General features: G+C 37.4%; 1 protein-coding gene across 7 annotated transcripts in view; it reads right to left on the reverse strand.

Moving 5' to 3' along the window:
- Positions 1–14,537, reverse strand: part of PLPPR5 (phospholipid phosphatase related 5) — a 165,129-nt gene that overhangs the window by 67,279 nt on the left and 83,313 nt on the right. Inside the window, exon 4 of one of the 7 annotated variants that reach the window (XM_052665585.1) lies at positions 12,362–12,499. The exons of the other annotated variants lie outside the window; for them this stretch is intronic. The gene's annotated coding sequence lies outside the window, so the exon portion shown is untranslated. The remainder of the gene's footprint in view (positions 1–12,361; positions 12,500–14,537) is intronic. 7 annotated transcript variants of the gene reach the window in all.

Genomic DNA, 14,537 nt, shown 5'->3' on the forward strand with positions numbered 1-14,537 from the left:
CAACAGATGGTCAAGATACAGCTTATTTGTAGGAGAGTACTCCGCTAAGAGAACTAGTCCTCTCCACAATCTGCACAATCAGAAAAGCAAATTCTTTCTAATATTACTAATGTGAGAAAACACACTAGCAGCTTTCTCATGAGATTAATCAATCCCATACACACTTACACCCCTGCTTAACTATTAAGCAACCTTCTACCTGTAGTCATTTCTGCTTTCCACTCCTACTTCCACAGTTGATACTGTCTATGCTAGGTGTGTAACACCTATGTAGTTACCAGGATGTGCTGGCTGGTACTCTGAATTTACACAGCATTCAATCATATATTGCCATGAGCTGCTCAGTAGCTCTTACTACCAACACTCATCACTGCCTTCCTACACTCACTGGAGCAAGCTGTTCTTATTGACTGAAGAATGCTCATACCTTCTTAAGAGTATTTGACAAGGGTATGCAAAGCCACCCCTTCAGAGCAAACCTGCTGCATTGTTTCATGTTTTTAACCACTCAGGCACAAGGCAGCAGTTTCTGTGGGAGTAACAGATGGCTGGTAACAAATTCAATTTACTTTTTCTCCCTCACCATCCCAGATACACGTTGCCTATTCCTGGCTTTCTTCTCTAAACGTTCTGGGAAGAATAACCCCAAAGCTCAGTGCATCCTAAACAAATATTCAACATCTACTTTCCAGAGAGCCCATCCTCTGACAATGTGGTGGTATATCTGTCTATTTTACATGGAAACAGAAGTGGGAAAAAATAGTAATGCTGACCAAAAAAATTTAACCATACAAACCCACGTCATTTTGTAAATGCCAAATGCAATTCAACTCAGCATATTTATACCTTATTTTACTCTTGGAAACATACGAATAGAGGGTAGATCTGTGAATGCATTTCTGAACTCTAATTAATGCTGGTCAAAATAGAATTTATGACCATTTCAGGGTATAAAAGGAAAGTCTTTTACAACAAAGAGTCAGGAAATAGGCCAAATATCACATTCTGAAGGAATATCAAATTGGGGATATTCCAAAACACATCAAGAAGCAACTCAGATCTTCTCCTAGAAAAACATTGATAAATAACCCCTATTTGTGAAAGAAATTGTAAAAATCTAACAGATTGTCTGACAATAACAGAGAAATAAAAATAATAATAAAAAAGGGAATATACCCACTAAGTTTTCCTTAAAAGGTCGTAACACGGGTCTTAGAAAAAGGGCTCCGTTTTAGAGGAGAGTCATCAGATATGAAAATTTAGTTTCCCCATTTGTATGTGACTTGATAAACAAGAAAAGCACTGAGGAATTAATTCAGCACTTGCTTTGGTTACAGAATCTGAAGTGACTGTTGCCATGGGTACATGGAATCAAGTTTATAAAGGGGATTTAAGGACATGACAGAGAATAAGATAAAATATAGCGTGAAAAATTCAAGAACTGTAGATCTCTGAAGAAAATGAGGATCTAAAACACAAAGTCTCAAAAGGAAAGTGGTCACTCATGCCATGAAAACAAGGCAGTAGAAAACGACAGCCAGTCAAAAGAGCACTGTGAAGAAAGAAAGGAAAGAAACTGGAAGATACTGAGTGGAAAAGAAGAGCAGTTAGCTCTATAAGAAGAGAGTAAGAGACAATGCAAATAAGCACAACTGGATCATAAGACCAACCACATGATGCAGTAGATTAGGACAAGAATCGTGTTTGAAGAAATAACAGCTAAGGGAAAAGTGAAGATGCACATTTACAGAATGAAAAACAGATGCAGCTGATTAGAAATTCTTAATAAGAGGGGTCAATAGGTAAGTAATCAGGTGATCTGGAGGAAAGATATGTAGTGTGACAGAAGCAAGAATAGACATTTCAGACTACAAAAAGAAATCACGTGAGGAGAATCTACTAATCCTACTTTATGTTGAAAAATTCCACTGAAGAATTACACCAAGAAAAGGATCCCAGATGCCTCTGTCAGCTGTGAAAGACTACTTTATCTGTTCTTTAATGGAATTCTTCCAGCCCCAAGAGAAAGAACATTTATAAAATAAAAGATTAAATTGAACTGCTAGATGCCTCAGATCTTCGAAAGAAGGTTTTATGCTGTTTGGCCATATTAATAGGCACTTTTTCTGATGAGAGGACTTTTAAAAAGAGGTGACAGTAAGGAGAAAAAAGATAATATTAAAGACAACATCTCGCAAGTGAATGACATGGCTAAAGAAATCTGACTTTCAAGGAAAAAACCATGATCATGTAAAAAAAACAGATAGTGAGCAATACATGAGATTTGAGTGTGTGAAGAAAAAGAACCTCTACCAGAAAAGTATCTTGAAACAGCAGATGTGACTAGGATACTAGCATCTAAAAAGAATCTGCCGGCCAGGAAAGAAATATAAACCTAAATATAGTAAGATATAATCTCATAGAAAGATGTGACAGACTATAGAGAAATTAGAAGAGCTACTGCCAGTGAAACAATCAATCTGGATCAAAATCAGTGTGTGAAAGAAGTCCTACTGAGTAGCGTCAAGAGTGTGTGATCTTTGTTCTGAATTCAGTTGCTAAAAACGTCCATTTAAGTGTTCTTGCCTCAAGAAAATATAAGGCTGCCTGCTCCTCAATGAAGGCTTACTTCCAGTGCAGTTTTCAGCTTGAGAGGTACAGTCTGGCCTTTTCTTTTCTTGCTATCATAGGGCTAAGAAATGAATCACTGGTGGAAAATGGATGTATTGTTTCATAAAGTCTTTTGAGAGAGTTTTAGCTTCTTGCGGAAGGTAAAGCTACGAAAAGGCCCCTGGAGATATTTAGACTCTTGAACTGAGGACATGATTAGCTTTTCAATGTGATGATCCAACTGAATTTTCAGATTCTTAATCACTAAATTCAGGGTACCTGAATCATTGAAGTATACTCTCTATTTCTCCCACTTTTCCATTAAGCATCTTGTAATGGTCACAGTCAGAAACCAGAGACAGACTAGATGGCCTTGTGTATCAACTCTGTGTCTGTGTTTGGAGGCTGACATTGAACAGAACAAGAATAAAAATAAGAACATTTACAGCCCTGTTACTGATTGCTTGACTGTCCTTTGGAGCATAGATAGGAGAATGCAGTGTTCAGTGAGCTTTCACTCCATAATTCTTCTGCAGATGAAGAACCAGAGGACTTTCCTGATAGTAGTAAAAAAGACCATCTGCTTCATATACTCACAGAAAAAAAAAAAAGGTTTTGAGAGTCAGAAAGCTGCCCAGACCTTACAGTGCCATTCATGGCTACTTCTAGGACAATACATTTCTGTACAGTTCCCTTTTCTGGGACACTGTATGAACTGACAGAGCAGTTTAAAGGGACAACCCTAGAGTATATGTATAATTCATAAAAGTGGTTGAAAATAAAGTTTGAGTGATCTGGCAGAGTAATGCTAACCTACTATTTAGACTGGTGGTCTTTTTTTTTTTTTCCTCCTCCTCCATGAAATACAACATGGGAAAAAACCTCTTTCTATCAATTACTAATTAATAGTTTATTTCTTCACCACTGTTTAACTTTTTCTTTGCAAGAAGATTGCTGCATATTTACCACATTACACAATCTTTTTCTACAGAAAGCTTATTCAGTACAAGTGAAATTAAAGGCTCTCCTATAACAAAAATAAATTTTTTTCGCCTACCACAACTGTCAAATAACCTAAGACAGATCAAAGAAAGTTAAAGCATTCATACTAGAACATCTTATGTTATTAAAACACCTCTTTTTTTCTTTCAGAACAATTGAATGGTTTTCTTCTGCAATCAGTAGATTTTCATGCATTTAGGTGAAAAACACTTCAACTGGCTGAGACCTGTTAAGTGCTGTTAGAAAGCACCTCGCTATAACTATGTGAGTTTCTTTGTGATAATGAATGTTGCAGTGCCATGCATCTCTGTTACAGTTTGTAAAGAAATAGCATAATTAGTAACTGTAATAAAAGTTTCAGTAGTACTCCAAATATATTAGCTACTGTCCAGACTGACAGCAAATGAGAGTCACTGCTGTAAGGATCCTGTAACTCAAAAAATCAGTAACAATGAACTAGGGGAAAGAAAGCAAACGTGTTGCCTCAGATAAGAGTGTCCACACTTACAAGAAAAATATATTTAGCTGGAAATGTTTTTAAGAGAATTTAGACTAGCTAACAGAGACCACTGGGACAAGAGTACTTGAAAATGTGCAATGACCTATATTCATCTGAATGAACCACTGACAGCTTTAGCATGCCCTGGAAGAACAAATGCGTGGGAGAAGGGAAACGCAAACCAAACTGACTTTCACACAATTAAACACACAGTTCATAATTTAGCACACATTCTATTGAAAAATGACCTTTGAAAAGGTTTTTTTTTTAACTACAGATATAGCCATGATCCAGCTTAATAGTTCAGCTACAGCTATGATTTATATTTCAGCTAGGATTTTAGCTAACTTTCCTGAAAAGCATGAATAGTAAACACAGTAAAAATACAAATGCATACTCTTGTCTCATATAGTCACCATTTTTAAGTTTTTTTCTTTTAACAAACATTAATACAGTGCTTGTTTCCAAGGCCTAGATACTACTGCAATAAAAGCAGTACAAGAGGCTGCATATTTTTATAGAGAATGTATCGTGAACAGACGTTTTTCAAGATAGGTAGGAGTAGTAATAATAGAACAGGCAGTGACTATCTGACACTGAGATTGTAAAGATAATTTCAGTGGTGGTATTTGAAAGATTCTGGAAGATAACTTAATGTTTCTTACTCAGGATTTATCTTTGCTGTTCCTGGTTCCTCCAGAAAGAGAGAAAACTAGAGATCTCTTTCCTTCTCTTAAGAAAAACATAAATTGGAATCTTGGCATGAAGTACAGAAAAATACATCTTCTGCTATTTTTTAAACAGGTTTGTATCTTTGGTAATATCACTTTGTATATTTTTTGTGCATAATTTAAAATATTTGGCGACATAATTTCTTGATATAATTTATATTTTTTTAATGGCCTTCGAAGCAGCTAACACTGGTGCCATCCAGACTCAGTAGCTAGCAAGGTGTTAGTGGAAGTGCTCTGAACATCTACTTTTTTATTTACACAAACAGTGAATTTTAAAGTGTCTTTAAGATAACAGAAGGAAGAATTGACTTCTGCAGGACTTTCATGTTCTAGATGCTGATCTGCTTCTGTCATTTCCCAGAGGACAGTTCACATCCTTCTAGACTTTTATGTATGATTTTTTATACAATTGCACTCCCGGTACTTCCAGAGCTTGAACTTGTATCTGTCAACATGGAATGAAGTACATATATCTGACTGTTCTGCTCTACTACAAAGTCTCCTGCTATCTCTCCTAAAGCCAGTTCTGTTCTGGCTCTCCCTTTTTATCTGCAAACTGTTAAAAACATCGCTCAAAATTTTGAAAGTCTACTGTAAGCCTGAGTGGGAACACAAGACACAATGGAGATTTCTACCATAAAGCTACAGATTTTCACTGAAGTAGCTAGAGCTCTTTTCCAGTCAAGCTGAAAGCTATGCAAGAACGACCACAGGTGTGCACATCCCATGCCAGCTTCACCACTTCAAACTGACAGCTCCAGGAAAAATATAGGGCAGCATACGTTTGTGCAGGTTCTCAGTTTCCCTGTCTATCTCACTACAATTCTCACCAGAAGCAAAAAATGTGACAGAATGAGCTGATGTCATAGGTTTTGGGAAAAAAACTAACCACGTGGCCCACTAACCTCCTGAGATGGCTTCAGACTCCCTGATGATCATAGAAATAAAAGAAGTTTTAAAAATATATAGAAGGACCGTGCAGGTAAAAACTGTAGTATTATGCCTAGGATACTTTTACTGTCTTCCTAATGAAAACGTTAATAACAAGTGCTAGGAAAGTAGTAACATTTTTCTGGGACAGAAATAAAATCTTTACTTTACATTCTGTCAATCTGGGAAGTGCACTAGTGTCATACATCCAAGAAAGAATATGCCTGTTAGGCCTACTTTTGGTCATCATTTTAGATAGAAAAAAAATAATTCAGCAACCAACTTTTAAGCTACTGCCCTTCAAACTGTCCTCTGAAATCCCATCCAAAGCTGCCTAGCTATCACCACACAGTACACCAGGTACAAGGGTGTCCAGCATGGAGTAATGCAATACATTAGGTAGAAGACCACCATAGATGCCAGTTGCTATAGCAAAGCAAATCCAGAACTTCAGTAGCAGCACACACAAGCGTTAAGTCAGTGCTGTATTTAATAGAATTGCTGCTACTTTTCTATCTGCAGATAAAAAAGGTTCTGTGCTAAGGAATTTTTGGTGGCTAGAGAAAAATACTTTCTCATTTTTCTGATAAGTATTACGGAACACCATCTAATATTTTTCATGCTTATAAAAAAGTTACATTGTGCAACAAATCCTGCTACATTCGAGATTTTGTCAACTACCTTCTGTGGAACTTTTTGTGTGAAGGCAGCAAGTTTTGTATCGATCAACAGTTGCTACATTTATTCTTATGTTAGTTTTCCATAACAACTTAGGAACCCTAGGAGCAAAATACTGAAAAAGGTCAGAGATTATCTAGGTTTATTATTTACTTATTTTTAACAACCACTGCCGCTCCAGAAAGCATTAGCTACAGAAACACACTATTTGATAAAAGGATGAACTTCTTCCTGTTCTGAGCAGCTGATCACTTTATGCCCCAAAGCTTTCTTGGTGTTGCTGTGCATGCAAAGAAAACCCCAACAAATGTATATAAAGTTCAAAATGGAAAAGCACCAAATGCCTCATACATTTCAAGTAGAAATTCTACTGCAAAAAGTATCTTCTGTCGACACATACTATTTGTGAGTTTGGAATCACACATTAGAAGAAAAGACTATTGGAAAAAAGTGCAAATATAGAATATTTTATTTTAAAATCTCATCTATGCCTTCCAGTACACTTTCTTTCCTACTCATTAAGCTCTTTGATATCAATGAAAGCCCTGCTGTTTACATTCTGCAAGCTTTGCACAGATTCATCCTGTTAGATGAATGCCTCTAGAAATCAAATCCCATTTTTCCAGGGAGTTCATCCCACTTTGCTACAGCTGTGATGCGCTGTCTCCTTATCTACATACCAATTCAACACTCACTGCAAGCAAAAAGCCATTTCTAAGCCATACAAATACCCTCATGAACCAAACATCAAAAAGGTAAAGCCTGTTTTGTGTCCCATGCACTGAAGATTTCTGAAGATTCAAGATTGCATATCATGCTCAGTAGAGAAGTCTTCAACTGCAATTAGTTTTTCAAATGCTCATCACCATATTCATCTATGCGAGTTCTCATAATATTTTAAACCCCCTATGTATTAAGTAGCATTTCACAGGTTATTTCAATCTCCTTGGTTCTTTTCTTCTGGAGAGTGGAAAATTTCAGTTAATTAAATAATTTTTTAAACTGTTACTATCCTTAGCAACATTTGTTATTCTATATGTTTATTAAATCAATATTAATTGAATCAGATACAAAGCGTGAAGCCTTTAGAAAGTTTCCATAAGAATCAGGTACCCACATAGGCAAACTAACTTTCGTGCTTCAATGAAATCAAATGCTCCTACTGAAGAAGATCACATTGTTCAAGCATCAAGTGAGTTGCCACCAGCTGTGCTACAATCGCCCATAATCATCAAGCTTGCTCCGTTCAGGAGTGCTGCGCTGGCTGGGGCAGCAGACCATGTGCTCACCAGCTGGGGGGGGTCTCTACCGAGCTCTGATGGCATGTTTCTACTTCTGGCCAAAAAAAATAAGCTTTAAAAAAAAAAAACAAAAAAAAAAAAAACTTTTTTTTTTTTCCCTTCAGGTTCATACTGAGCAGGCCTGATGCAGGTTCACTGCTGTGTCTCAAGACGCACTGTGTCAATGCTGTGGAAAATCCTGACAGGGATCTTCAGTGCCAACTAACATACAAGCATGCATTTGAGGCAGAGGGACCCTTGTTGCTAAGGAAGAAGCAATGCAAATCACTGCCATACCGTTATTGCACAGATCAATACACTTCAAAGAGAGAAAGAGAACATATTTCTATCTCCCATAGCTGAGTTTCTAGTTGGCTGTTTCAGATATCAGGCCAGAAGTGCAACTAGACCTTTGTGTCCCTGTCTCCATGTCCCAGCTGCCACTACCCACACTCACCCCTGCAGCTCCAGCCTGGACCTACTACACTTGCAGTAGTGCTGCCCAGCCACCTTCCCTCACACCCTCATGGCCCTGCCCAAACTGCAGGCCCAGCCCAGCTCCACCACTGCTGCCTCCTGCTTGGCCACCCCACACCATCTGGAGAAGGCAAGCAAAGGCAGAGGCCACATGAGAGCAAGCCATGCTGCAGCAGAACCCGCTGCAGGCAGGAGTGCTGGAGCCTTGCTGAAATGCTATCTACTCTCTGGCATGGGCTGATGCTGAAGCACTCTAAACCTACTGCAATGGCACAACACTTATTTTCAGAAACAGACTCGGTTCAAGCTCTCAGGCCTGTCTGCATGGCTGGGAGTGCCATCATTTAAACTCTGCTGTTGATTCTAACACGTATACTCGTAATCAACAACAAGTTCTGGTACTGGCATCTTTCTGCCATATTAAAACAAAAATACCCAGACCATCACTTTCTTGCCTCCTAAAAGAGCATTTATACAGGAATGTCTGTGCATCTAGAGCTTGCTATAAGATGAGCCAATACTGTCATTCCACTAGACCTCTGTATTTTACCAACACATGAGAGGCTGGATAAAAATACTAACAATGTGCTCTTGCATCATGGAAAAAAAAATAAATGGAGGAAAGCCTGAAATGGCAAAATAATAATAATAATAATAATAAATGAAGGTGAATTCAAAAAGAAGACCAATGCGTGTATTCTGCTTGCAAGAGCTCCATGCTCAGCAGAGGGCTCCAGCCCTGCATGCAGGCAGCTGCTCACTGCTGTCAGTGCCCAGCAGCACTGCTGGCAGCCCACAAACAACACAGCAGTTGCACATTTTGTATAATTCCAAGAAATATACATCTCTGCCTTGAAATTAGGGTTAAAATATTCATTTACCACAAAGGAGAAGAAACAGGCTTCAAAATTTCTGTTCGTAAAATTTTCTGGAAATCACAATTATTCCTAGCAGGAAAAATAAATAAATAAATAAAATAAAATCTATGATGTGCCTGCACTGAGGAGCTGCAGAGCCTGAAATAAAATGGCTCATGTCCTTCTAGTTTCTGGGCAACAAACACCACAGAAAAAGGAGACAGCAGAGTGGGAAGCGTGACTGTGTTCATGTGCTCATGCACTTTGTGTTAGCAACATATTGCAACTTGTTTTGCTCGAGTGCACTGAGAATAATGCTCACCCTCTGTCTCATTAAATACATTCTTAAAAACATGCCTGCATGTCAGTCTCCGCATCCATCTTCTGTTTCAAGTGCTCTCCAGGATACAGAGCAAATATTGAAAGGAGGCAAATACAGACAAAACAGAGTCTCAGTATGGAAGAGAAGTATAGCCTTTTCAGGCCTAGACAATACCACCATAAAGGGTAAATACTTGAAACAGCTATTTAATTGAGTCTGACAAGAAATATAAAAGCAATCTGACTGGCCTGATTTTGACCATGTGCTGGGATTACTCCACTACAGTACAATTGTGCCTGAAGTGTGCCACTGCAAGTGGATCAGCTCCTATTCCAATTTAAATCCTTTTCACAAGAATCAAGTCTGTACCTCACCTTTCAGTGCTTTGTAACATATACTGTCTAGACAATATGACAAACAACTATTACTACTACTTTACTGCATATTTGGATGCTCTCCTCAAAAGATCTTTGTGCTCAGTACTATAGATAAATATACCCAGTTAGCCATTCACCTGCTGATTGTTTTATGGTCATTAACTGCAAAACAGAGGGCAATAGCACAATACAGGAAACATGTACCATCATACCACCTTCCCTCCCATACACTAATATTTTTATTCATTGAGTTCCAACAAGCAGACTAGCTACAAGTGCAAAAATACACACGTGGCTTGATTCACATGAAACACTGAAGTTACAAAGAAGCATCCTTAGTTGAAAGAAAGTGCCTACAAATACTAACTCCAGTGTAAGTGTACGTGGGCAACATACAGTACTGCACAGTGGAGAAACAACAGATGAGATGTGAACAGACATAATCAGAACTGAAGGTTGTCTATAGCTATAAACCCAAAGAAGAACCCAAGAACCCTGATGGTATAGTGATCCCCCACAAGAAATGCTCACTGAATTAAATGTATACTAAAAATACTTTGTACTGTTTGGTAATATTTATTGTAGAAAAACAATGATATTGCTACTGAATGTCAAATGATGTTTACTTTTCAATCCTGTAAGATCTCCATGTCATTTCTCTACAAGTTTGTCCACAGAAAAATGTTTTCACCTGTATCAAAATTTAAAGAATTTCAGGCTACCTTACATTTCAGCAAGATTTTTATTCTTCAGTATTTACTGTAAGAAACAGCCTCCCCTCCTATTAAAAAAATAAATCTAGCAAGACTGAAATCAAACTCAGAAACACTCAGTGGAGATTAACTTTTTGCAGGTAGAGATGTCCAACACACTGAGGGTTTACTCCTCATGACAGTTAGTGATATGCATGACAAACTCATTTGTTCACAAGGTAAAAATATTCAAAGGTAAGAGAAGTGCCCTAACGTGCCACATAGACAATGCACACCCTGATCTCACAACTGTAATTGCAGGCAGAGACAGTAGAACATAACAGAACAAAGACATCAGGCTCTCTCTAAACAGCCATTCATTTAAGTATCCATGCAATGGCTAGCATCATCATTATTTTTCTTCTTAGACTGTAAGTAACACACAGCTGCTGTATATTTATCTCTGTGTTGAATTTGAAAGACTAGAATGAAAAACTACCAGAAAAGGAACAGTAGAGCATCAGGATTGGAAATTAAAGGAATGGTACAAGTCTTGCATGTTCCTAACCAAGTTATAAACAGGAATGAATTACTCTTTTGCCTGAAAATTGCATTTATTTCAATAAATCTACTTTAATTAAAACAAGATTTGAAGCACATCATTCTTAAAATCTTATATTTCTTATATATATTCTTAAATTCTTATCTTTCTCTCACTGATTTTTATTAAGCAAAAGGGAGATGTGGAGTAACCATGAAGAGAGCACATGGCAAGTTATACATGGAAAAATGAGCTTTTCTGTGAATACAGTCATAACAGTTTTTTACATGGTAGTACATTCAGGATTTAAGACTGTCATGTGATGTGCTAAAGCATTTTAGCACTGTTAAGAATAAGAATATGTAATCTCAATAAAAATATCTATCTTAATTACAGCACCAGCAATTTGAAATACAAAACGTGCCTTTTACAGCTAAAGACAAGAGGTGCTAAAACACACTGTGCTATACCATGCATATTTTCCCCTTTGGTTTGCTTTATTTTTGTGATAATAGGAGTTGTTGGTTTGTGGTTTTTTTTTTGTTTTGTTTTGTTTTTTTTTTTTTTTTTTTTTTGTCAGGTCCAAGTTAGTAATTTTCAAATTATTGAATTTCCTATTACTGAATTCCTATCACTGAAAAAGATCCTATTACTGAATATCCTACTACTGAAAAAGAAAGTTTGTAGAATATTGGGTATAAGGCTAAGGTCGCTCTGCATTGAAACCCTGCATCATGGAATATAGGATTTAGTACCCAGAAGCTTAATGGTAGTGGGCAGTAAAGTAACTAGTTCTCCCTAAGAAAATACAGGCCTCTTAGCACACAGTTTTAGCATGAAGTCTTTCATTCCAGTTCAGTCTTTGGGGAATAAAATCCCTCCACATTGAACTATCTGTACCAGTTACCACAGTAGAACAAAGACCATAAAATCATTTACTGTGTCCAGTTTTTGGCTCCCCAGTTCAAAGACAACAGGGATTTCCTAGAAGGAGTCCAGCAGAGGGTCACAAAAATGCTTATGGGCCTGGAGCACCTCCTGTGTGAGGAAAGGCTGAGGAACCTGGGTCTGTTCAGCCTACAAAAGAGATGATAGAGAAGATCCGATAAATGTTTATCTAAAGGGAGGTGGGAGGTTAATGGATGAGGCCAAGCTCTTCATGTTGGTGTGTAGCAATAGGACAAAGAGTAATGGCCTAAAACGTGAACACAGGAACTTCTGTAGTAGCATGCAGAAGAACTTCTATATAGTAAAGGTGGCAGAGCCCCAGAACAAGTTAACCAGAGAGGTTGTGGAGTCTCCTTCTACGGAGATATTCAAGGCCCACCTGGATGCCTATCTGTGTGACCTATTGTAGGGTACCTGCTTTACTGGAGGATTGGAGTCAATGATCTCTTGAGGTCCCTTCCAACCCCTGTAAATATGTGATTCCTGGTGAGCTTTTGCAGTTAGAGTGCAGATATATCCTCAACACGCTGCTGTAACAAGGAGGTCACCATCCTGTGAAATACGAGGTTGTAATTCCATATTTCCTATGAGGTTTCATGTATGTGTTTCCACTAAGAACATGATTTGGCATGACATTGATTGAAGATAAATTCTAAAGGCTTCAACTCACAGTGGGTCATAGTTTAGTGCAGAACATGTAAGACGCACTCTTCTCAAATTAATACTGACACTCTAGGAGATGTGATTTCCCTGGAATAACCTAGAGGGTAAAATGCGTACCAAAGATTGAGTTCATCAATATTTAATCATTTAACTGCAGCTCACTTAGGAACTTCTAGCTCCACCAGAAGTCAGAAACCTCATCCGGTCCTCTTAAAACCTAAATCACTTCCTGGAGATGCCTTTTTCCCCCTCACATATGCTCTCTCACCTCTGTCTCAACTACTTGGAAATCCCAGAGACTGAGTAACTAAACTTTGACAATTAATCTACATTCAGATGCCTGTGCATTGTCTGTAACTTCCACATCATGAAAGAATACAGCTCTAAGTGAGAATTGAGCCATAAAAAGTATGAGAGAATGAAGAGATCACAGACCCTGTGAGGCATCCAAAGACAATGCAACCTATACACTACTCATATCATAGTTAAATAGTAAATTTGTCCCTTAGTTCTTCTTCAAAGGAGGTCTATTATAGTTTTACAATGAGCACCTTTCTTCTTATGCAGCCACTTTCATTAATCAGAGCTGACTGCACTGCTGATAGCACAAAAAATAAATAAAAAAATCAGTTGGTCATAGAACATTCCATACTGAAAATTAATAGATGAATGATAAAATGAAGTTACTCTCCACATCACCTCATGTACTTTCACCATAACACGTACCCCTAAGTGCAAACTACTTTACTAAGTGAAGATCTACAAATCTGTAGAATTGATAATCCTTTCCTTCTGTAATACATAGCCTAAAGACATGAAATGAAGTGCTAAACTGTACTCCCAAATCCTACTGAAAGTTTAAGTAGTTACTCTGAAATCCCAGCAATATATGGTTCTAATAGTTTTTGCACACAAGTTGGTGATGTTCAGAGTAGTTCATACCAAGAAGATATTTTGAAAGACTCATTAGATTCATTGACTTCAGTCTTACATTAGTTTCCACTGACTTAAAACAAAAATAAAAGCAGAATCAAGCTATTTCCTGCTTCAGAACACAGCTGTTCTCTCTAATGGCATAGCTAATCCATTTAATAACATTCAAAACATTTTACAGCAGCATATATTAGCAATTTCCAGTTGTCTTTTTTTTTTTTTTAACAATTTCCCTTCACAATCAGTTTTAACCAAGAGAAAAATCAGAAGAAAAACATATACATTATGCATGTGCATAATGTCAGATCTACGCTGACATTTCTGTTCATTCATGCAGAGAGATGGAAGGATTTCCTTCCTGTTACACTGCCCTTGGGTTTTTCATTCTGCTCAGAAAAAAGATTTCTAACAAGGATCTGACAGTACATGGTACTAAAATGAAGTATGCCATATAGGGGGTAGGAATTAAATATCATTATTACAATTAAATATCATTATTACAATAAAGTTTACCAATAAACCAAAGTTTCAGAATGGAAATTAAAAAAATATTTTTTTAAACACTCAGGCAACTCTGGAAAAACTGCATTGCCACGTGTAACAACATGAATACAAGTCTCCTGGATGTGCGATTTAAATTCTTTTGTATCCGTTCTGCATCCCATACCTTGATTAAGTAAGCCATTTCACAGGGACCTCAACTCTTTTGTCTCTGGGGAAATACTTTAACTCATGGTTTGACTAAACTCAGTGGGAGCCTTCTCATTAGCTTCAGCTGGGTCTGAATTCTTACTTCTACCACAATACCAATTAGCAGACACTGAGTAACTTCCACTGATCATAAAAAAATTCACTTTTAAAAAAAACTAAGAAATGAAGGATACAAACACTCCTTTTGCTTTGCTTACTTTTTTCTTGGTGGTGGTGGTCTTTCTTCTTTTAATCATTCTTACCATTTGCTAAGCAATACATTTTCAAAAGAATCATAGCTGTT

This window comes from Tympanuchus pallidicinctus, unplaced genomic scaffold (assembly GCF_026119805.1).
Source record: "Tympanuchus pallidicinctus isolate F22 unplaced genomic scaffold, pur_lepc_1.0 scaffold7, whole genome shotgun sequence".
NCBI lineage: Eukaryota > Metazoa > Chordata > Aves > Galliformes > Phasianidae > Tympanuchus > Tympanuchus pallidicinctus.